Source organism: Vicugna pacos, chromosome 12 (assembly GCF_048564905.1).
Source record: "Vicugna pacos chromosome 12, VicPac4, whole genome shotgun sequence".
Taxonomy (NCBI): Eukaryota; Metazoa; Chordata; class Mammalia; order Artiodactyla; family Camelidae; genus Vicugna; species Vicugna pacos.
The window spans coordinates 57,725,577-57,747,681 of NC_132998.1; the positions used below are offsets into that span (position 1 = coordinate 57,725,577).

At 51.8% G+C, this 22,105-nt stretch overlaps 2 long non-coding RNA genes across 5 annotated transcripts in view; one reads left to right on the forward strand and one right to left on the reverse strand.

Annotated features, from left to right (window-relative positions):
- LOC140700278 (uncharacterized) overlaps nt 1-14,497 on the forward strand; it is a 43,615-nt gene extending 29,118 nt beyond the window's left edge. Inside the window, exon 3 of the long non-coding RNA XR_012078662.1 lies at nt 14,044-14,497. This is a non-coding gene — a long non-coding RNA (uncharacterized lncRNA). The remainder of the gene's footprint in view (nt 1-14,043) is intronic.
- Nucleotides 14,498-18,090: 3,593 nt separating this feature from the next.
- LOC140700509 (uncharacterized) lies at nt 18,091-21,583 on the reverse strand. 4 transcript variants are annotated; one of them, XR_012078917.1, is made up of 3 exons: nt 20,993-21,583; nt 19,560-19,639; nt 18,091-18,226 (listed from the first exon to the last, which is right to left on the reverse strand). It is a non-coding gene; the product is annotated as an uncharacterized lncRNA (long non-coding RNA). The 4 variants fall into 4 exon arrangements; XR_012078918.1 differs by having other exon boundaries at nt 19,560-19,657; XR_012078915.1 differs by having other exon boundaries at nt 20,969-21,583.
- Nucleotides 21,584-22,105: the final 522 nt, after the last annotated feature.

The following is a 22,105-nucleotide window of genomic DNA, read 5'->3' on the forward strand; positions in this document are numbered from 1 at the left end:
AGGAGCAGTGAGGGAGGGGGCCTGAGAATGGCCTGAGGGGCCAGACAGGAGCTAGGAGACCAGTGAGGCAGTGGCTGAGGTAATTCAGAGGACAGGTGGTGGCAGCGATGGCCAGGGTGGCCCCAGTGTTGCTGTGAGAGGTAGGCAGATTCCTGGCTGTGTTTGTTTCTCCTTTTTAAAAATTAATATTTTTGACAGCTTTATTGAGGTATAGTTGACATACAATAAACAGCACATATTTAAAATGTGCCCTTTGATGAGTTTTGACCCATCTGCATACATGCATGGAACCATCACCACAGTCAAGAAAATAAAATATGCATCACCCCAAACTTTCCTCCTGTCCCTTGGTCCATCCCTCCTCTCTCTGCCCCAACCCCATCCCCAGGCAACCAAGATCTGTTTCAATCACTGGAGATTAATTTACATTTTCTAGAGTTGTATCTAAATGGAATCATATAGTATGTACTCTTTTTTTTTTGGCTTGGCTTCTTTCACTCAGCATAATTGTTTTGAGTTTATCCATGTCGTTGTGCGTATCAATAGTTTATCCTTTTTATTACTGAAGAATATTCCATTGTATGGATAGACCACAATATGTTTATCTCTTCACCTGTTGATGGACATTTGGCTTGTTTCCAAATTTTGTCTATTACAAATAAAGCTACTGTGAACATTCATGTACAAGCCGTTGTGTACATATGCCTTCATCTGTAGCAGGCAGATGCCTAAGAGTGGAATGTATGGGTTGTATGCTAGGTGTATATTTAACTTTTTAAGAAACTTTCAAATTATTTTCCAAAGTGATTTTTACCACTTTACGTTCCCACCAGCAGTGCATGAGAGTTCTACTTGCTCCACAGCCTGGACAGCACTTGGCATGGTCAGTCTTTTTAATTTTAGCCATCTAATAAATGTGTAGTGGTTTTAATTTGCATCTCCCTGATGACGAATCATCCTGAACACCTTTTCATGTACTTATTTTCCATTTGTATATCTTCTTTGGTGAAGTGTCTTTTCAAATCTTTCCCCCATTTTTAAAATGAGGTTGTTTATTTTCTTATTATTGCGTATTGAGAGTTCTTTATTTATTCTAATTACAGTTCTTTGTTAGATGTACAATTTGCAAATATTTTCCCCCCAATTTTTGGTTCGTCTTTTCATTCTTTTAACGGTGTCTCTAGAAGAGCAAAATTTTTAAATTTTGAAGAATTCCAATCTATTTTTTTTTCTTTTATGGGTTGTGCATTTAATGTTGTATCTAGGAAATCTTTGCCTGATGAGAGTCCCAAAGATTTTCTCATATCTCTCTCTCTCTCTCTCTCTATATATATATATATATAAATTTTTTTCATTTTTTTAAATGGCGGTACTAGGGTCCCCAGGACCTCATGCATGCTAATCATGCACCTTACCACTGAGTTACATACCTCCACCCTATATTTTCTTCTATAAGTTTTAAAGTTTCAGATTTTTACATTTAGGTTTGTGATCTGCTTGGAGGTGTTGGATTTTTTTTTTGCATATTGTGTGAGGTAAGTGTCAAGATTCTTGTCTTTTGCACCTTTGTTGAAAATCAATTGACCATATGTGTGGATCTATTCTTGGGCTATTTTTCCTTTGATCTGTATGTCTTTTTTTCCCTTTTCTTTAAATTGAAGTATAGTCAGTTTACAATGTTGTGTCAATTTCTGATATACCCCATAATGGTTCAGTCATACATATTCATACATATATTCCTTTTCATCTTCTTTTTCATTGTAGGCTACTACAAGATATTGAATAAAGTTCCTTGTGCTATACAGTAGAAATTTATTGTTTATATATTTGATATATAATAGCTCTATGTCTTTCTTTATGCTAGTACCACACTGTCTTGATTACTATAGCCTTATAATAATTCTTGAGATCAGGCAGTGTAATTCCTCTGACTTTTTTTTCCTTAAAATTGTTTCGACTATTCTAAATCCTTTGCATTTCCATAAAAATTTTAGAATCAGTTTGTTAATGTCTCCAAAATAGCTTGTTGGGATTTTTACTAGGATTGAATTAAACCTATAGAGCAAATTGTGTGTGTCGGGGGGAACTGATAGCCTAACAATGTTGTGTTATATCTCTCCAAGTATTTATGTCTTCTTTAATTTCTCTCAGCAATGTTTTATAGGTTTCATTTTTTTGTCCAATTTATCCCTATTTTGTATTTTTATGCTATATTAAGTGATAAACTTAAAAAACACTTTTTGGTTTGAAATAATTTTAGACTTACAGCAGAGTTGTAAAGACAGTACAAAGAGTCCCTGTATATCCTTCACCCAGCTTCCTCTAATGTCCTTTTTTTGTTCCAGGATCTAAGCCAGGACCCAAGCCAGGATTCCACACTGCATTCAGTTGTCATGTCTCCTTAATCTCCTCCCATCTGTGACAGTTCCTCAGGAGTCTTTCCTTGTGTTTCACGACCTTGACATTTTTGTAAGAGTACTGGTCAGGCATTTTGTAGACCATCCCTCAATTTGGCTCTTTCTGATATTTTCTCATTATTAATCTGAAGGTATGAATTTGGGGGAAGAACACTACATAGAGGATGTGCTCTTCTTAGTGAATCATATTAGGGGGAACATGATATTGATATGCCTTATTAATGGTGGTGTCAACTCGGACCACTTAGTTAAGGTTGTGTTTCCCATGTTTCTCAACTGTAAAGATATTATTTTGCATTTTCATAGTCTGTCTGTTGGAATTGAGTCACTAAGTCTGGTTCACAATCAAGGAGAGGAAATTAAGCTCCACTTCCAGCACCACGGGGTTTACTCTAGGCTTTCCCCATTACTTATTTGTAATTTCTTTCTCTAACAAAAATATGGCTTTCATATATTTATAGTATATTTACCTATTTGTTCAAACTTAGAGTACACGTAAAATGGCCTCAGAATTGCCAACCCATGCCTTGAGAGAAACAAATTTGCCAACTAATATATAGTATTTGTTTATAGTTCCTTTTGTCTCTCTTGCTTTAAAGAACCTAGTAAAAACACCATTGTACAAAGTTATTTAGATCAGGTCTTTTCTACCCTCTTCAGTGTCATTCTAGTATGCATTTGTAATATAAATTTATCCCTAAGTATTTTATGTTTTTTTTAAATGATATGTAAAAATTTTAAATTTCTGACTGCTTTTGCTAGTTTGTAAAAATACATATATATATTTGTATATTGATGTTGTATTTTGAAACCTTGCTATACTCACTGATTTTTTATAGTAGCTTCTTAAAAATATTATTTAGGATTTTCCATATAGATGATAATGTTGACTGTGGATAAGGTAGTGATACTTCTTCCTTTCCAATCTATGTGCCTTTTATTTCATTTTCTTGCTTTATTGCATTGGTTAGCACTTCTAGTATAACGCTGAATAGAAGTGAGATTGGACATTCTGGATATGTTTTGAAGATAGAGCTAAGATAACTTCCTAAAGGACTGGAGTTTAGTGATTATTATGAACACTGACTTTCTTCTGCCAGAGAAATAGTTGGTGCCCACATAAGGGATCTGAAGCCCCAGCAGGGTTGGTGGGGATGGTTTGTGGGGGAGCAGGAATGGTCAGAGTGTTGTAGGGAGGCACCTGCTTAGCAGAGGTGAGAGGTGGGTGAACAGGAGACTTTCCCATGCATCTTCCTTCTTCCAGTTTGGGCTTAAATGTGAAGGGACTAAGAGGATTCCATTTGTTTTGTTTTGTTTTATTTTGTTTTGTTTTGTTTTGTTTTAGGAGCGAAGACAGGCTAAATTTCGTTTTGGGATCAGCTCCCAAATTTAGCACTCCTCTGTCCCATAATCCTGGATTCCTAATTTTGGGTGTCCATCCCAAAGCAGTTGAGCAGGCAGGAATGATTCCTGGGTTTGGAGTATGGAGACTTGGGTTGGAATCCTGGCTCTGTAAAGGCCAGCTGTGTGATCCAAGGGGAATCCCAGCCTCAGTTTCCTATCTGTGGGGATTAAGATATGAAGCTCAGGGTGGTTGTGAGTACCACAATCACCACAACCACAACAGTAGTAATAATACCTAATGGCCATACCTAAGTTTCTAAGCACCTCATCTTCCCAGGTACCCTGTGAGATAGGTATTATATTATCCCCACATTAATAATGAAGAAGCTGTGGTAAAGTGGTGAAGGAAGGCGTCTGATTCCTGACCTCTGCTGGGAACTCTGTCATGCGTGTGCTGCGCCCTCAGTTCAAGCATCACCTCCTCCTGGAACTCTCCCCTGACTGTCCTCTCTACTACCTGCCCTGCACCAGCAGTGTCAGGCCCACTTCCCTGAGCTCCCACACACCCATCACTTGTGTTTCCCCAAATCAGGGACTATGTCTGGCTTATCCTCATAGCCCAGCATCTAGTGAGGGACCAGCAGCCACTAGGTCATCAGTGAATGAATCCTTTGCCCTGAACATAAGGCTCGGGCAGCAGCCTTGGTCGCCATCTTGTAGACCCAACTGTGGCTCACGCCACACCCTTGGGGGGTCACTAAGAAGGCCTCTGACCATAAGGCTGTGACTCCAGATGAAGCCCCTGGCCTGAAGGCATCTTGGAGCCCACTCCTCCGCCCTCTGCCCCACAGCCAGCCAGCCCCAGGATGCTCCAGGAAGTGCTGTGCATGACACCCACCCCCACCCGCCACCTCCCAGAGAAGGGACCATTGTGTCCGAAGGGTTAACGAGGGATGCGAGGAAGGGGCCCTTTAGCCATGATGCCCTCTGACCTTTCATAAATCAGAGGGGCTGAGGGACGAGGGGGCTGCTTGGCAGGACTTGGTGGGGTGGGGGCTTAGAAGCAGCTGCGCGCGACGTTGACATTGTTCCCACCATTCTAAGTGCAACAAATCCCTCTATTGTGTTCCTGGTTTATCTGGTTCCTCTTGTTTATTAGCAGGGCTCCTTTGGCAGCGGTTCCAGCCCTGGGCGGGTGGAAAGAGTGCTGGCACGCACCGTGGGGGGAGGGGGCGGGGAGGGGGCCGTCGTCAATGCCCGCATTGTCCCCGCGCTTTTTGTTTCTACTGTAATGACATGTTGGAAGAGAGAGAGGAGAAAAAAAAAAAAAAAAAAGACGCGAGTTGGGGAGGGAAGAGAAGGGCAGAAAAGAACGAGGGAGCAAGGGCCCTGGTGTAGATTGATGTCTGGGCTTGGGCGGATGTGCCGGCAGCTGGGCGGCCGGTGGATGGAGCCAGGCTGGGGTGCCTGGGGGGCGGCGGCACGAGGGGCCATCCAGCCCCCAACCCCAGCCTCTGCTGCCTGGCACCATGTTCCCCCACCATCCTCCAACTCCCCTGGGGCAGCTGTGAGGCTGAGCGAGTGGGGCAGGTGCCAGGGTCTGGGGTCTGCATCCTGATGTGCCCCTTGCCTGGCTGTGCCACCCAAGGCAGGCTGCTTAGCCTCTCTGAGTCTTGGTGTTCAAGGTTTACAAAATGGGGATGCTGGGGAGGAAAGGCTGCTTTAGCATTTTGAAAACAGTGATGCGTCCTTCCAGTCCTTGGTGTTTACTTCTGAGCCTGGGACAGAGTGGGGACTCACACTGGGACTGAGAGCCTGGCCCTAAAGTGACAGTGCCCAATGCCAGCTTGGCAAGGTGGGCCTCATCTCCTATCTACACCTGGTCCAGACAAAGTAGAGGGCCAGTGAGGGGAGCCTGCGCAGGTCAGGGTGGAGCTCTGATCCCACCTGGCTGGGCTGGGTTTCTCCCTTGTCAGATGGTGGGACTCTCAGCATTCCAGGTCTGGCCAAATGGGCTGTACCTAGGGGGCTGCTGGGTTGGGAGGAAGAGCCCAGAGTACCTGAATGAGGCATGAGGCCCCTTTGACATTTTGGGACTGGACAAGCCCTCTGAGGCCATGGGCTTCTCCCCACTGCTTCCTGCAGGCTTCTCCATAGCACCAGCCAACAAGTCACCCGCCTCTGCTGGCTCACCTCCAGTGACACAGAGCTCAAGTCAGGCCTCTGCACGCCGCTGGTTCTGTCCTGGCTCGGCCCAGAATTTTGGGAAGTTCTTTCTTTTTTTTATAGAGAAAAATTTTATATTTAGAAGCTAGCTGGACTCAGTTTAGATGATCAGGAAATTCTTTCTGAAATCTATCTCCCTATAGCTTCTGCCTTTCGGTTTCAGTTCTATTCATTGGAACCACATGGAAAAAGTTAAGCCTCCCTGAGAATCGGTTTCCTTACCTGTAAAATGAGAAGGATAGTCCCTGCCCTCCTGCCACGTAGCAAAGGCTGTCAAGTGGCTCTTGTGGAAAGTTCTCTAGATCTTCCTAGGCTTCAGTTAGGGCTACCTGTCCTTGGGGAAGGAAGGTGAGGACCATTCCTAATTTGAATAAAGGTAGAGATTTCTGAGAGGATTGGCTCAGGGGAAGGCCTCACGCTCTGCCCAGAATCAGGACTAGGCTGCAGGGTCAGGGCTCAGGCTGTATCTGGGGTAAGAGTTCATTCTGGGAGGGGGTCAGGGCTCAGTCTGGGCTCAAGATCAGGGCTCAAGCTTGGGCCAGATCAAGGGTTCACTCCCTTTTTTTTTCTAAAAAGTTTTCTTTTCTTCTGATGAGAACTTTGTTTCTTTTATTTATCTTTATTTATTTTCTTTGAGTATAGATAATAAGGTTTGTTTGTTTGTTTATTATTTTTTAATGGAAGTACTGGGGATTGAACCCAGGACCTCGTGCATGCTAAGCACCCACTCTACCACTAAGATATACCCTCCCCTCCAAGGGTTCATTCTGGGGTCAAGGTCGGGATCATGTGGTTTGGAACAGGGCTCAGTTTATAGACAGTGTCTGCGATAGTTCATTCTGGAGTTAGGGTGACATCTCAGTCCGGGGCCAGGGCTCAGTTTGTGACCAGGGTTCATTTTTGGTGTCAGGATTAGGATCCAGTTTGTGGCCAAGATCAAGGTTTATTAGCATTGATTTGAGGCTTAAAGTCAGACTTCAGTCTGGGGTCAGGGTCAGGGTCAGGCCTGAGGCCCAGACTGGGGTTGAGTCTCAGGCTATCACCCAGGTTTGATGGATAATCTCTAACTGGAATCGAGGCTCCATCGGTGGCTGGTTTAGGCTTAGGGCTCAGCTGTCATGTGGGTCAGGGCTCGGAGGTGGTTTTTGACTACTAGGTGACATCATTTGGGGCTGAACTCCTGAATGGGCTTGTTTTTTTTTGCATCTTGCTCCCTAATGGCTCAGCTCACCCAGGTTTTTCAGGGCAGACCCCAATCTCCAGAAGCTGTCCCCAGGGCTGGTAGCACCGGGTGGGCCACGAGAGCACCGTAGGGAGGCAGCAGCTCTCCAGGCAGCCCATGGGAGGAGACCAGGGGGTGGTGTGTGTGAGCAAGGGGGGCTGGGGGTCAGATATGGGGCCTGGGCAGGTGAAATCGTGATTCTCCAGGGGCATGAGAAACAAGCTACCACTCTCAGGATTTCCAGCGGATTCTTGTGGGTGGTTTGGTTGGGAAACATGGCTGATGTGGAGAAGAATGGCCAGGGTTGGGTGGGGTTGAAGAGAGTGGAACAGGAGAGAAAGAGCGATTTCGGGGGCATCTGGCGCTTCTTCCTGTGCAGACGTGCCTTGTATGGTGAATCAAGAATGTGTGTGTAGACATGTGTGCATGTATGAGTGCTGGGAAGGTGATGATGGGGATGTTCTTGTGCCTGTGGGCATGTGTGTGTGGACGTACCTGTGTCTGGGAGTGTGATGGTGACAGCATGTGTGTTTAGGGGCGTGTGTATGGCTGTGAGTGGGGTCACGATGGCAGGATGACACTGTCCTCCACCCTCTACATCCCTTCTATCCCCAAGCTGCTGATGCCCCTTCTTCAGCCCCCAGCCTCTGCATCCCCTAGGGTTCCTGGCCATCCCACATGACTGGCATCTGAGCCCTTGACAGCCCATCAGCTGAGAGCCCGTGACCGACTGCCTGGTAGTGGGATACAGTCCAGGAGCAGCCCTGTCTGGAACAGTGCATGACCTCACCAAGGATGTTCTCAGGAGGTGGGGGGGAGTGAGACTCTCCGGTCATGGTTATGACCCTGTGGACCACGCACCTCCCAGATCACCCAAACACAGCCTAAAACTGACACCGCTCTCAGGGACTGCTGAGGGCAATAGATCACCCCGAGGCAAACAGAGGGGAGTCTGTGGGAGGACAGTGGGGAGCCCAGAGTGGGGGCACCAGCTGAGGTCAGGCCAGTGTCAGGGAGGAGGTGGTATCCCCTCGTCACATGGGTGTGGTCCACTGCAACCAGGGTCTTCAGTGCCTTTTTGAGAAGGTCGGGTGGGATCTGAAGGTCTCCTGCGTACCCATCCTCCCCCACCCCCCCATTGCCGCTGTTTTCTTGGTTCTTTTTTGCCATCGCCGTCCAGGGGCTGAATAGGTAGAAGATGCCCCCGGGAAGTCTCTATCCTCTCCCCTTCTCTGTGTTCTCCTTCTTGTTCTCAGCTACTCCCCCCTGCAGCCGCTGCGGTTTCTTTCTGATCTGAGGGTTGGCTGCACATTCACTTACCTGGGGGCTGGGGGCTGGGTGATTGTAGGGTGTCATTGTCTGAAGGGACTGGAGTCCCACACCCTCGTGGGTGGCCAAGTATGAGGGCTGCTCTGTGTGTGTCACTCCTGCACCTTCGTTCAACCATTCGCTGAGCCCTACTGTGTACCAGCACCCCTACCAAGCATCCAGGGCACAGAGGAGGGTCCTCAGGGAGCCCACTGCCACCGAGGGGGACTACAGCCAGCAAGGGAGGCCAGGCCAGGGGAGTGTCCAGCTGGGGAAAGGCAATCTTGAAATTTATTCAGGTGTGTAGATAAGGAAGAACTGGTCAGGCAGGGTGTGTGTGTTGTTGGGGAGCAGCCTAGAACTTGCTGATAAAGAGGGAACTTGGCTATGGGGCTGCCTTTGCCAAGCTCCTCCTTGGTTCAGCAAGAAGTCTGGAAGAAACAATATAGTTTGAGGAATAGACCCAGGTGGGTTGAGTTCTGTAATCTTGGAGAAGTTAATGAACCTCTCGGAGCATCAATTTCATCATCTGTTAAAGGGGTAATTTCATCTGTCTCCTGGGAGCGGTGTGAAAATGATAGTCTCGCCTCTTCCACCTATTAAATGGGGCCATAAGACTTCACTACTCCAATAGTCCAAGCAGCTGTCTCTGACTTTTGTGACTGTGTACCCCTCTCAGTAAAAATGTGGGGGCACAAAGTCCCGAATATGTACAATATTCCTCACTATCAGAATCTGTTTAGCTCCTGAGTTTGAATGGCAAGAATCAGATGCCAAGCTTGATTACCGAGGCCATTACTGAAATACATGTGGTTCCTGAATCTTGGAATAGGAAAGATATTGCAAAGAATTTCTCAGAATCTATTCAGTTCCTTAGTCAGATCTCAAGGTATACCTGTTTGTTTATTTATTTACAAATTATATACAGGTACTACTATATTGAACATACGCAGAGTAGAAGTTTCCAAAAAATGAGAGTAAAAATTAAAATGGAAAGAAAATTTTCCTTCTGAACCCCAGGGTCATCCTGTGTTTCCCTTAGGGTGCTCTACCCCTCTCGGAGGATTCCTGGGCTGAAATGGGGGTGTGGAGAGGGAAGGATGGTTATCCGGGAGGGTCTGAGGGAACCTAGTCATAGGAGCCATTGGTCAGCAACAGACTTCACACAGCACCCTGTCCCACCGCCACCCTGTGCTGTGGCCCCAAAGAGAAGGAGATACGACATCTGGGGTTTGGTGATGTTCATCTTTTTCTATTATTCCGAACAGGCTACACAGAAAGAAACTGTTTCTTAAAATCTAAAAAGAACTTCCTCAAAAAACTATCTGTGCCTGGTATCTTCCCCCGCCCCCTGGTTGGTAAATTACACATGCCATGAAATTTGCCATGTTAACCATTTTTAACTGTACAGTTCAGCGCCATTAAGTACATTCACGACGTTGCACAACCATCACCACCATCCCTCTCCAGCACTTTTTCATCTTCCAGATGGAAACCCTATCCATTAGACAATACCTCCTCATTTTCCCCTCACCCCACAGCCCCTGATAACCACTGTTCTATTTTCTGTCTCTATGATGTGACTATTCTAGGTATCTTATAGGAGTGGAATCTAACACTATTTTTCCTTTTGTGTCTGACTTCTTTCACCTAGTAGCATCGTGTCTTCAAGGTTCACCCATGTTGTAGCATGTATCAGAATTTCCTTCCTTTTTAAGACTGAATGATACTCCATTGTATGTATGTTGCACAGTTTGTTTATCCATTCCTCTGTCAATGGACACTTGGGTGGGTTCCATCTTTGTGGATGAAATATGAATAATTGTGAATAATTCTGAATTATGAATAATGCTGCTGTGAACACAGGTGTACAAATACCTGTTCAAGCCCCTGCTTTCAATTCCTTGGTGCCTTGTACAGAGACGCTCCTTTGACAGGTTTTCCCCGTGGTTGTGGGTCCAGTGATCACAGTTTTGTAAATTACAGCATGCTGTGAGGACGGTCACAGATGTACGTGGGAGCACAGGACAGTGTTATGAGGGTGCAGGACGGCAGGGAAAGGGACAAATGGGGGAAGACCACAATTTGGTGGCTGACTCGGGATTCCTCAGGCAGACCGTGTAGGGAGGGCAAAGCTCAGAGGATGGAGGGAGGCTGGTGTGTCTGCGCAGGTGAAGCCACCTGGCTGAAGGGTAGGGTGTGGAGGAGACAGATGGGGAGAGCGGGGCAGGGCCCAGACCTTTGAGGGCGTTGTCTGATATGCTGAGGAACCCAGATTTCTCCTGGAGGGAAGAAGGAGCCAGGAAGATTCTTGGGTAAGTGAGGGAGGGGGGCCTAGGTAAGACTCGCTCCACTCTTGAGGTCAGGCTCAACTGCTGGTGCCTCCTGGAACAGGGAAGACCCGGCAGGGAAGAGGCCTCTGCCCCACAGCAGGTTTCTCCCTTCTCCATGGTGTCCCTGACCTCTCGCCTGCCCAAGGGGTCTGGTCTCCTTTGTGGTCCTTCCCACCACTTTGAGTGGACCTGCTCCATCTGCTTGGCCTCTTCATGCTTTTCAGTCTTAGTGCCCTTTCCCAGGAAGCATCCCGGATGTGATCCCATCTCCGCAGACACGCCTGCACGCACACTCACTGTTCCCACCCAAGCTCACTGGTGTGCACTCACACCCATACACAGATGTGCACTTGCACACAACCACAGCACCCACGCATGCACATGCACAACTCACCCTCTCACATGCATGCACACATTCATCACAATACCCTCTCACTCCCACACCTACACATGCATGTGGTCACACACACACACACACACTCTCATCCACGTACACACATGAACACAACACTCACACACACACACAATCTCCCCTCCCCCACTTTCCCCATCTCTCTCATTTCCAGACTTCTCTGGGGTGGGGGCCAGAACTATTGCTGAAATCTACAAGGTGTCAGTCAATGGGTCTGCCCTTTCCAGGTCTCCTCATGACAGTCTCCCTGGGTGGTTAAGTCGCCGCATTGTACAGATGCGCAAACAGCTGGGGAGCTGATGTCCTTGCAGGAGCTTCTGGGCCCTGACTCTGCGTCCTCCTCTTAGCAGTGTTCATGGCCAGCTCGGGGGTTTTTCTCTGTCATAAGCTCACTGCATCAAGTTGGCAAGACCTCCCCTCCATGGTCAGAACCATGCTCTCTCTTTCTCTTGTATCTCCTACATGGGCTGGAACTCTAAAGATGCTCAGTAAATTATCTTAAATCAATGACTCTGAATTCTGATGTCAAGGAGGGGGTCTTAGGAGCCACATTGTGTTCCTCTGCCTGGAATGTCCCTCCTTCCATTCGCAGACTCACCCTTCAGGGCCCAGACCTTGGGCCATTCTTGGGAAACCCTGTCCCTACCCCCAAATCCTGGTCATTCATGTTTGTGTTGTTCAGTTGGACTTCACCTCCCTATGAGACTCTTTCTTTCATGGTTGTTGTTTATTTACTCATCTGTCTCCCCCATGGGGCTTGGAGCTCCTTGGTGATAGGGCTGTCTCTGATTCACCTTTGGGAGCCCAGATACTCCCGGGGCCTGTGCAGAGCAGGTTCCTGGAGAATGCGCCTTGAGTGGATGCACAGTGTAGGATCTCAGACCTTCTCCCAACGTGTGATGGTTCCCTTCCTGCCGAAGAGGGCTCTCCTGCCTGCTTCTGGGAAGGCTTTGGTGGAGGACTCCCCTCAGGTGCCACTGCCTGAATCCCCCATCACCCCATGCATGCTGACCTTCAGATGTACCAGGCTGGAGAGGAGGCCACCTTGGTCGATGCCCTTGGCCATCCTCCTGGGCACCGAAGCCCCAAGTGCGCAGCTTATGAGCTAAGCCACCTGGTTTCTTTCTTTCCCTTCATGCCCAGGACAGCTGGATTGGTTGACCTTGGGAACCTGGGGCCCCTTCCCTTCCAGCATGGACAAGGCAGTGGGTACAGAGGAGAGTCCAAGGGACCTGGGATCAGCCCTCTCTCTGCCACCAGCTACCTCCCTGGGCCTCAGTTTCCTTCTCTGTATCGCTGGGGGTTGGTTCGCTGATCCTAGGGCCCTCCCCAGCTGTGCCCTTCTGCGACTGTGGGAGTCTGAGAGCAGAGGCGGGAAGGAGAGATGGCCCCTCTCTCCCCACCACCTCTCCCTGTCCCTCAGGGTCACCCCAAATACGCCCCCTCCCCCGGCTCCCTGGAACTTCCCTGCAGCTGCAGGCCTGGTGAGACAATTGGGTGTTTTAGAGAAATACATTTTTGGGCTAATTTGCCATGCATAAGTGTTTCTCTTACCCTTTAAAGGCGGAGAACAAAGAGGCCTTTCTGCACCCGGGCAGGCTGCTGGGGAGGGGACCGCAGCTGTACCGGGCCGAGACCCTCCTCCCTCCCTCATCCCTGCGAGCGCCCCACCACACCGCTCACCGCCCCCCAGAAGAGACAGCCTGGACTTTCCCAGCCTCCCTCAGCCCTCTGCCCCCACTGCCTCTGAGGCCCCTCTGGCCCTGCCCCACCCCAGCCCCCACCCTCCCACCAGCTGCCCCAGGCGAGAGGGAAAGTGTGCGTGGGTGGGAGGATGGATGGGGAGGGGGCATGTGGGGAGAGAGCAGCTTTCCACGTGGCTCGCTGGGGTGGTGACGGCCTAGCAGGGTGTGTGTCTGTGTTCCTGCGGCTTGTGCCATGTGGTCACAGGGTACGTGATGGTGTCTGTCATCAGGTGAATCACCAGTGTGTAGGGGGCAAGTGGCAGTCACTGCCTTTGTCATTCATTCATTCATTCATTCATTCAACTAATCTCTACTGAGTGCCCACCATGGGCAGGTCTCGGGTGCTCCTGTCCTAGAGGGATAGAGAGACCCCGATGATTACAGTAAATCGAGCTAAGTTCCATCTCTGCTTAGAGGAGGTGCATCTATGGAGGGGGCTTCATGGGCAAACGTGCAGAGGCATGAGAAATAGGCGTGTCGTCCTGCGTGGGGAGGGAGGCCTTGTGCACAAAGGGACACAGGGTCAAGGACAGCGTCCCTTGCTGGTGCTGATGGTCGCGAAGCTGGTGGACTCTGCAGCACGCCCTCCCTGACCACAGTTCACCATCTGCACCTTTGCTCAGGCCGTTCCTTTCATCTGGAACTCCCTCCTCACACTCTCCTCTGTTCTGAAGCTCCACCTCTCCTCCTGGCCCCTGACCCTCCTCCATCAGGTCTGGCTCCTCAGCTGTCCTCGTTTGTCCCCCTGGCACAAACACACAGAGGGCTGTGAGCTGCTCTCAACCTGTCTGCACCCTCCCCCATCTTCACGAGCTCATCAAGGTCAGGGCCCTGGGTGTCTTCCCAGCACCTAGCACCAGGGCTGTGCCCAGGAAGGGAGCAAGGAGGGCTGGGCGCCCCTCCTCTATATTTCTAATAGCTGGGCTAATGTTTACTGAGGAGCTACTGCCTGCCAGACACTGCGGGCACATCTGTTAACTTATTCAGCTGCAACAGCTTTATAAGGTAGGAGCTATGACGTATCACTGTTCTACAGATGGGGAAACTGAGATATGGAGCAGTTGGGATTTTGCTGAAGATCAACAAGCTCCCAGGGGAAGAGGCATCAGAGTCTGGGCTGTAACCCATCACATCTGCATCGCCTGAGAGCCACCGCTCCCTGGAGCCTTCCAGGATGGACTGGCTTCTCTGAGTTCTCCTTCCCTCATCCTGCGGCAAGCTCTGTTTGCTCCATCCTTGGGCCCTGACTCTGCCCCGTGTGCCTGTGAGAGATGGCTAGACATTGAGGTTTAGCTGCAGGAGGTCGCCTCTTGGGAACCATGAGGGGCTTGGGGACTTAGACAAAGAGGCAGGGCCAGGATGCGAGGCCAGGCTGCTGCTTTCCTGCTGCACAGCGCTGCCGCAGGGGCAGGGACGGCCTCTGGTACTTGGATTTCAGGACCAACAGAGCCCCTTGTAACAATCCCACATGGTCCCCACCATGGTCAAAATGTCCAATGGCACGACTGACAGCCCCCAATGTTCCAAATATCAGTGCAGGCTAACTGATCTGTGCCTTCATGACTCGTGTGTGTGCGCGTGCTCTTGCCTCTGGCTCTGGGTGTGCTCAGGAGGTGAGTAGAGGGCAGAGAGTGGGAGGGGACAGTGGCTCCACAGCCACCCGAGTCCTCCGCGTGGGATGGCGATGAAGGGCCTGCCATCTGCCCCTGCACACTCCCACACCCTCTGAGGGTCAGAGCAAAACAGGCAGAGAGAGGGATGTGGCTGTTTGCCCTGCGGGCTTGAGGGGGAGCCCAGCTCTGAGGGGCAGGCAGCTCCAGGCCTGTCTGAACAGTGGCGCTGAGACTCGCCAAAGGCCCTGCAAGTCCCGGCTGCTCCATCACAGCAGACTGACGGGCACTTATGGATGCTGACTGTGTGCCTGGCCTGTGGGTGGGGCAGGGGCGGGTGGACAAGGCCTCTGCCCTTTCAGAGGAACCCCAAGTCTGAGAGAAAAGAGCACCCAGAAAATGGAGTCCAGGGATCGGAGGCATAAGCGGTGTGGTCTGCCACGGTGTGTTGAGGGGAGGCGAAGCCAGCTGAGGAAGGGGTGTCACCCACGGGGAACTTGGGGAAGGAGACTGGAAGGTTAGAGACTGAGGAGGAGTGGGAGGGTATATGTATACATTCACAGAATCCTAGGGTATAAGAGGTAGATTCTTGGACATTACCTAGTTCAAGTCTTGTTCATATAGGGCAGAAATTGAGGCCCAAGGAGAAGAGGGGACGTGCCCAAGACAGTGATGGAGTCAGTTCAACAAGCTGTTCCTAAGCCTGTGGGGCACCAGGCTGAGGGCTCACCCTTACAAAAGGGCCTGTCATGCCTCAGTTAGCTGTGGTCTAGTGGGAAAATGGACTCAGACAGATAAGTACCACTTAGTGCCGTGAGTGTGACCAAAGCACGCTCAAGGCAGACGGGCGAGGGGGTAATGGAGGACTATGATCTGGGCAAGACCTCTTGGCAGAGGTAGCATCTGGGTTGGGCTTTGAAGGATGAAGAGGAGTTCAAAGGCTGAACAGTGAATGAAGGGATTAATTTCCACGTAACCTGGGTGGTTTAAGTTGATTCCTGTTTTTGCCACCCCTGAGGGCAGAGACCAGTCTGTCCTCCATTAACACCCCATTCCCTCAGAGGCCACCAGCAGGCTGGGGACGGCAGGAGGGTTTTGGTGTGTCTCGGTCCTGAGGCAGGGGAATGGATCCATGGTTTCCCAGAGCCCCAGGCTCAGCCAAGACCCCATTTCAATCCCGGTTGCTGAGGCTTCAATTCAACCCCTTTCTGTTCAGTCAAAGAATGTTTATTGATCACCAGTTATGAATAAACCTTACAGAGTGTGGAGGATTTCAAGAGGCAGAGATGAGGGAAGGGTGTTTCAGGAGAAGGGAACAGTATGAGCAAAGGCGTGGCTGCTGGAAAGCTAGGGCTTATTCAGTAAGTGTCGTCTGGTTTTGTGTAGCTGGAGCACAAGGGCAGGAAGGGGGCAGGTGAAGATGCAGCAGGAAAGATTGGCTGATGCTGGGACTGGGCAGCCCAGAGGGGGAATTGGGGCTTTCATCTGTGGCAAGCAGGAGATGCCAGTGGATTTAGAGCAATAGTAACTCCCCCAAGAGCCCAAGACTGGGCTGGGAGCTTGAGAGAACCCAGAAGCCTCCAGGGGAGCCGGGAGGTGGGACTCCTGGACAGCGGTGTGCTGGCAAGTGCTTAACAACCTGTTCTGTCAGGGATGGGGGGCTGGCCATAGAGGGACAGAGTGCTGATGTTCACATGTAAGCACTCCCACCAGGGACCGTTTCAAGTCTCCAAGGTGACATCAGCAGGCTTGGAAAATTCCAGATTTAGTAATTGGCTCTCGTGAGCTGGTATGAGCTGACGCCAGCACCACTCCTGCGTCCTGAGTTTTAAGCTGTGGTTCCAGCGCTCAGCCCTCCTTCTCTCCTGGTTCACTCCCACGGTGACCGCACGTATGGGAGCCCAAGGATGGAGAAGTAAGAGAGGGACCACTCCGTGGTTTGTCCCAGCTCAGGGAGCTCCCCCACAGACTGAGACCAGGCTCTGTGGCTTTGAGCCTTAGCTCAGCTGCTCACGGGCTGGGTGACTCAGGCCAACCCCTCTCTCCTCGGGCTGACTCACTTTGCAGGATCACTCCTGGGATGAGAAGATGGTGCTGTGGGGAAGAGGGGATGGGGCAACATTGGGCTGAGAAGGCCCCGGGAGCATGGGCAACGGTGCTCTGGGGATGGGGCCCAGGCCCACCCACCCCCACGCACCCCCACCCACCCCCGGTTCATTCACCTGGCAATTTTATCAGATGACAGGTAGGGGGTGGGGCAGGTGGGGTCCTGTGAAGTGAAGGACCTGGGGATGGGTGTGGGGTGGGTCGGGGGAGGAGGCCCTGGGCAAGAGGTTTGAAGTCGGTTACAGACCAACACCTCAAACTCTGCCAGTGGAAGGGTGGGCTGCTGGGCCTTGATACATGTTGGTCCCTCTGCCTGGTGCTGCCCCCTCCCTCCCTGTTGCTTAGAAAACTCCTACTCATCTGTCAGGCCTCAGTTCCAGCACAGCTCTTCCAAAGAGCAGGACTGAAGAGCACGAGTTTGGGCATCATCAGACCTGTGAGACAGCCTGCTTAGTTTTTCTCAACCTCATCTGTAAAATGGGGACAATGATCTACATAGTTTGTAGGACGGTTGCGAGGATTACACGAGATGCGCGTGGTGCAGGGGGCCCTACTTCTGATAAATGTGATACTTCCGGTAACGGTGATTCCTTGGTGGCTCTCCCTCCCCTCACTTCCCTCAAAGTAGGCTCGGCCATCTGCGTCCCCACATTGCTTTGTGGGTACCTGTTTGACCACGTGGTAATTGTGGCTATGCCTGACTCTCCTGAGGAGGGGGACTGGGTCTGATTCACCTCCAGGACTGACCCAGGCCAGGTCTCCAGCCTCAGCCCTGACATCAAACTATGTGGTGTCCAGGCCAAGTGGCTGCTTCTCCTGGAGCCTGTTTCCTCGTGTGTGACCTGGATGACCTCTTCCAGCTCCAAATGCTGTGAGTCTATGTCCCAAACCCGAGGCACCATCCTGCCCCCAAAGCAGCCCCCACCCCGCTTTCCCACCCCATCAATGGCTCCACTGTTCTCCAGTGACCCAGGCGTGAAACTTCAGAGTCATTTTTGACTCATCCGCCCCTTTATCCACCCCACAGCTCCTCATCAGCCACGACAATTTTTCCTTCAAAATGCTGCTCACATCCGCTGTCCCCTCCCTGGTCGTCTAGTCCCCTCTGTCTGAAGTCAGGATGATTTTGTCCACTTTCTAACTGCCCAGTATCCCCTCACCTTCCATCACACCCAGCAGAGCTCCTGAAATTCCACCATTAGGCTCCTCCTAGGAGCGCACCACTGTTACCTGGCAGGGGATTAGCTTGAATCTGTCAGCAAGGAGCCTGACTGCTCCCTTGGGCTGACTCCTCTCCCAGGGGAGACAGGGATCTCAGTCTTAGGGGAAGAGGAGGGGCCCTGGGTGGAGCATGGAGGTGCACACAGTAAACTTTGACCCTTCCCTGTTGCTACGGGTCATCTCCTGAGCCAGCTCTCCAGGTGATCACACACATGTTCACATCTGTTGCCTCTGTTCTTTGTTAGGTCCAGCGCTGAGCTTGGTCTTGAAGGATGAGGAGTTCTGTTGGAAAATGATGTTTCAGCTGAGGCAAGCAGCCTGTCCTTGGAATGGGCAGAGGAACTGGGAGGTGTACAGGGTGGCTGGTGCTGAGAGGGACCAGGTGGGCTAGGGAAGGCCTCCCTGATGCCCAGGGGTGAACAACCTCAGGGACCTCTTTTCTCCATTCATGATCCCTGAGGGGAGCTGACATCCCCAAACTGGGAGGCAACTCCTCTCTGTAAAAAAAAAATCAAAGTGACAATCTGTGGGCCAAGCACTTTACAGTTTACACAGCACTGTCCTTCCCTTGGTTTGTATCTTTCTTTCCAGTCTGTGAGGCAGGACTGGGCAGGGCTTGTTGCTCCCATTTCACAGATGAGAAAGCTGAGGCTTATAGAGTGGAAGGGGCTTGCCCAGGTTGATTAGCTAGAACTCGGCAGAGCCAGGCCTGGAATTTCCCTGGTCCTGGATCCCAGAGTCTAGAAGTTTTAGGGAAAAGAGAGAAGAGAGGTGGCTCAAGCTTGGGTGCCCCAGGTCCTCCTGGGGAGGAGCTGGTTCTGTGGGATTAGATGGGGCGACAGGCCCAGCTGCTGGGACCGAGGACAATGCCCACTGGGTCTCGCCAAGGCAAACCCTGCTGGGCTGTCATGGCCTCTGCAGCTGAACCCCCTTCTGGGGTGCGCTGGGGGCGGGGGTCTGGCCCGAGGGAGCAGGAGGGACTGGGGGGCAGATTTGTGTTTCCACTTGATTTCGTCAGTTGTTTCCCAAGAGCGGTGGCAGGATCCCCAGGGGCGGGGAGGAGGCGGGGAGGCCGGAAGGCGCCACGGCCACGCAGCCCGCCCCCCATGTGACTGCCCTGACTGACGACAGTGCCGCGTGGAAAGGCCTCGAGGCTTCCGTCCTGGTGAGAGTGTGACGCGGGCCGGGGCACCGGGCCCGCGCTGGGTGACTTCCCGCATGACCTGCACCATCTCCAGTGCTCTCTGCGCTGGGCCCAACCCTTAGATGGCGCGTGCCCGTGACCGCCGCCTGACCCCACGCAGCACAGCCCCAGGGCTGGGCACCCAGGACCCCAGTCCTCCCGGTTCCCCTCTGACCTCTCCAGCTGGCCCTCTCAGCTCCGTGGCCAGTCCCCTGTCCCCCTGCTGCCCTGCCACGAGCCATCCGTCCGGACTGCGGCAGCCTGGCCACGCTGGGCTCACGTCCTCACTGGTTGTTCTTCCTGCCTTCCAGGGCTGCGCGCACTCCGGTGACTGGCCCCAGGCCTGGCCTCTCCCCCTTCCCTCACCCCTGTGTCCTGGGCCTGTTTGCACCTTCTCAGACCGGTTGCAGAGGAGTGGGGTCAGCCACTTACAGTTTCAAATCCGTTCCGCCACCTCCTGGCTGTGTGGTGGCAGTTGAATTTCAGCCCTTCTCTGGACTTAGATGCTGGATCTAGAGAGAAAGAGGTGCCTGGCCCAGGGTTGGATGGGGAAGGGAACATAAGAGCTCAAAGGAGCCAGGCCTTTACGTTAGAACCCCAGCTTTGGTACCAGTTGTGCACCCCTGGACGATGATGACACCTCTTGGAGACTCAGTTGCCTCCTTTGTAAAATGGGTATAATAATTGCTCCTTCCCATTGGGATGGAATGAACTATTCCCAGGGGAGGGATTCTCAACCTGGCTTAGAGTTCAGAGTAGGCTTCCTAGAGGGGGTCATGCCACATAGCTGTGGACAGCGGGTTAGAATCCACCAGCAAAAACACAGGGAGAGTTCTCACAGGGAGGGCAGGGCTTGAGCGGAGGCTGGAGGTGGAAACCAGGAGCTTTAAGCTCAGGCTGGAAGGGGTGGAGGTGAGACTTGGAGTCCTGGCCTAGGAGCAGCTGGGGCTTTCCAGGATCCCACCCCAGCCTCCCACACCCCCTTGCCAGCCAGGGTGCTGCCGACATCTTTCCTGCTCGAAAGTCTGATTCCCTACTCCGTGCCTTTGCTTGTGCTGGTCCTTCCGCCTCCCTCCTGGGCCTCCTGGCTGATGCAGACCCTACCCATCCCCCATAATATGTGCAGCTACAACTCGCTTCCTCCAGGAAGCCTTCCCTGCCCCCCACCCTGGCCACCCCCCTCCCTCCCCTTCTCCCTCGCTCTCCTGCTCTGGTTTTCCCGCTCTCCTCTGCAGCATTGCCTGTTGTACAGATCCATGGTGTTAGATCATCTTGTAAATGGTTCATGGGCCTGGAACCCCGCAGGAGCCCAGTGACCATTAACCATCGCCAATAGCAGCCTCCCTGCCGGCTTTCCGCCCACCTCAGCGCATCCCCACCTTCCACCTTGTCTGATCCTTGCCACCGCTCTCTGGGGCTCATTTGACAAATGGGGATGCGGAGGCTGGAGAGGCCAGGGCTGCCTACAGCAAGTCAGTTGGGGGCAGACAGGATTACAAGGGTCTCTCTCACCTGTCCCATGGTGCCTAGCCCAGGGCTGGGGTCCAAAAGGGGCATGTTCCCTTTCTGTTCAGTTAGAATCCCCAAGTCTGCCCTCTTTTGTCCTTCTGGGCCTTGCAGCCTTCCTCTCCTACCCACTGGCCCTTCTGCCATCTGAAGCTCCCCTGATACTGTCACTACTTTCTGTAGAAACTGCCCCCTCCCAGCTCCAGGCATTCGACAGGGGCTGAGTGGAGGCCCCACAGGTGCATCGGGAACACGCAGAGGTGCAGGGAAGGCCCTGGCTTGAGGGACTGGGAGGCGCTGCCTCTCCCCAGCTGGTGACCGTGAGCCACACTCACCCCCGAGGATTGAGCTGTACCCACCGAACCTGCGAGGAGCATGTGGTGTTACACAAGAGGAAACTGAGGCTCTGGGAGGCCAGGGACCTGTATGAGTTGGCAGGGGGCTAAGCCCTTGCTTTGCTGGGCCATTTGCTGATGTCACAACACAGTGGGGCTGGGGGGTGGATAGTGTCCTGAGACCCCTTTGTGAAGCTTTAAAAACTGCCTGAAGGAGAGGCTTTGTTCTTCAACCAGGAAAGGCTCACCCTCCAGTGGTTCCCCTTCAGGTGCCCAGGGCCCACCATCAGTGGACTGTACCTGGAGGCAACCTAGCTCTCTTTAGGGCCCTGTCTGGCCCAAAGACCAAGGCCCCCATTCTTAGCACCTAGAAGGTGCTGGGCCAACACTTAGTCAGAGAAGGGTTGCACCTCTGCTCAGAGGGTGGGCAAGCTAGAGGGAAGGGACATGAGGGACAGGAGCATGCAGAGTTTAGGAAACTGTGACAGAAGTTCCATTAGGTCTCCAGCTCTCACCCTTGGCCTCCTACACGGCAGCCAGAAGGTTCTCGTTGAAATGGAACCCAGACCACACCAGCCCTGCTCCAAGCTCTTGTGGGCCCCCTCGCCTGGGTTCCTCCAGCCTTCCCCTGATCTGACCCTCTTGCTGACTCCACTCCAGCCACTCTGGTCTCCTGGCTGTTCTGAGACTCCCCAGCACAGTCCCTCTCAGGGCCTTTGCACATGCTGTGCCCACTGTCTGGAACATTCTCCACCCACATGTTCCTCCTCTCTCCATTCAGATCTTTGTGGAATGGCACATCCTTGCAGGGGCCTTCCCTGACCACTGTTCCTAATGTAACCCCTCCTGTCACTCTCTTCCTTTACCCTGCTTTGTCATCATCAAGCTTGTGGCCACCTGCCATTAGCTTGTGTGTTCACTTGTTTATTGTCCACTCCCAGAGGAGAACATTCGTTCTCTGAGGGCAGGGTGGTCTGGTCCACCACTGAGCCCCAGAGCTGGGACAGTGCTGGGTACATGGCTCAACCCATATTTGTGAAGAGAGGAAGGGAGGAATGGAGGAAGGGAGGAAGGGAGGAAGGAAGGAAGGAAGGGAAGAAGGAAGGGATGAAGGGAGGAAGGGAGGAAGGAAGGAAG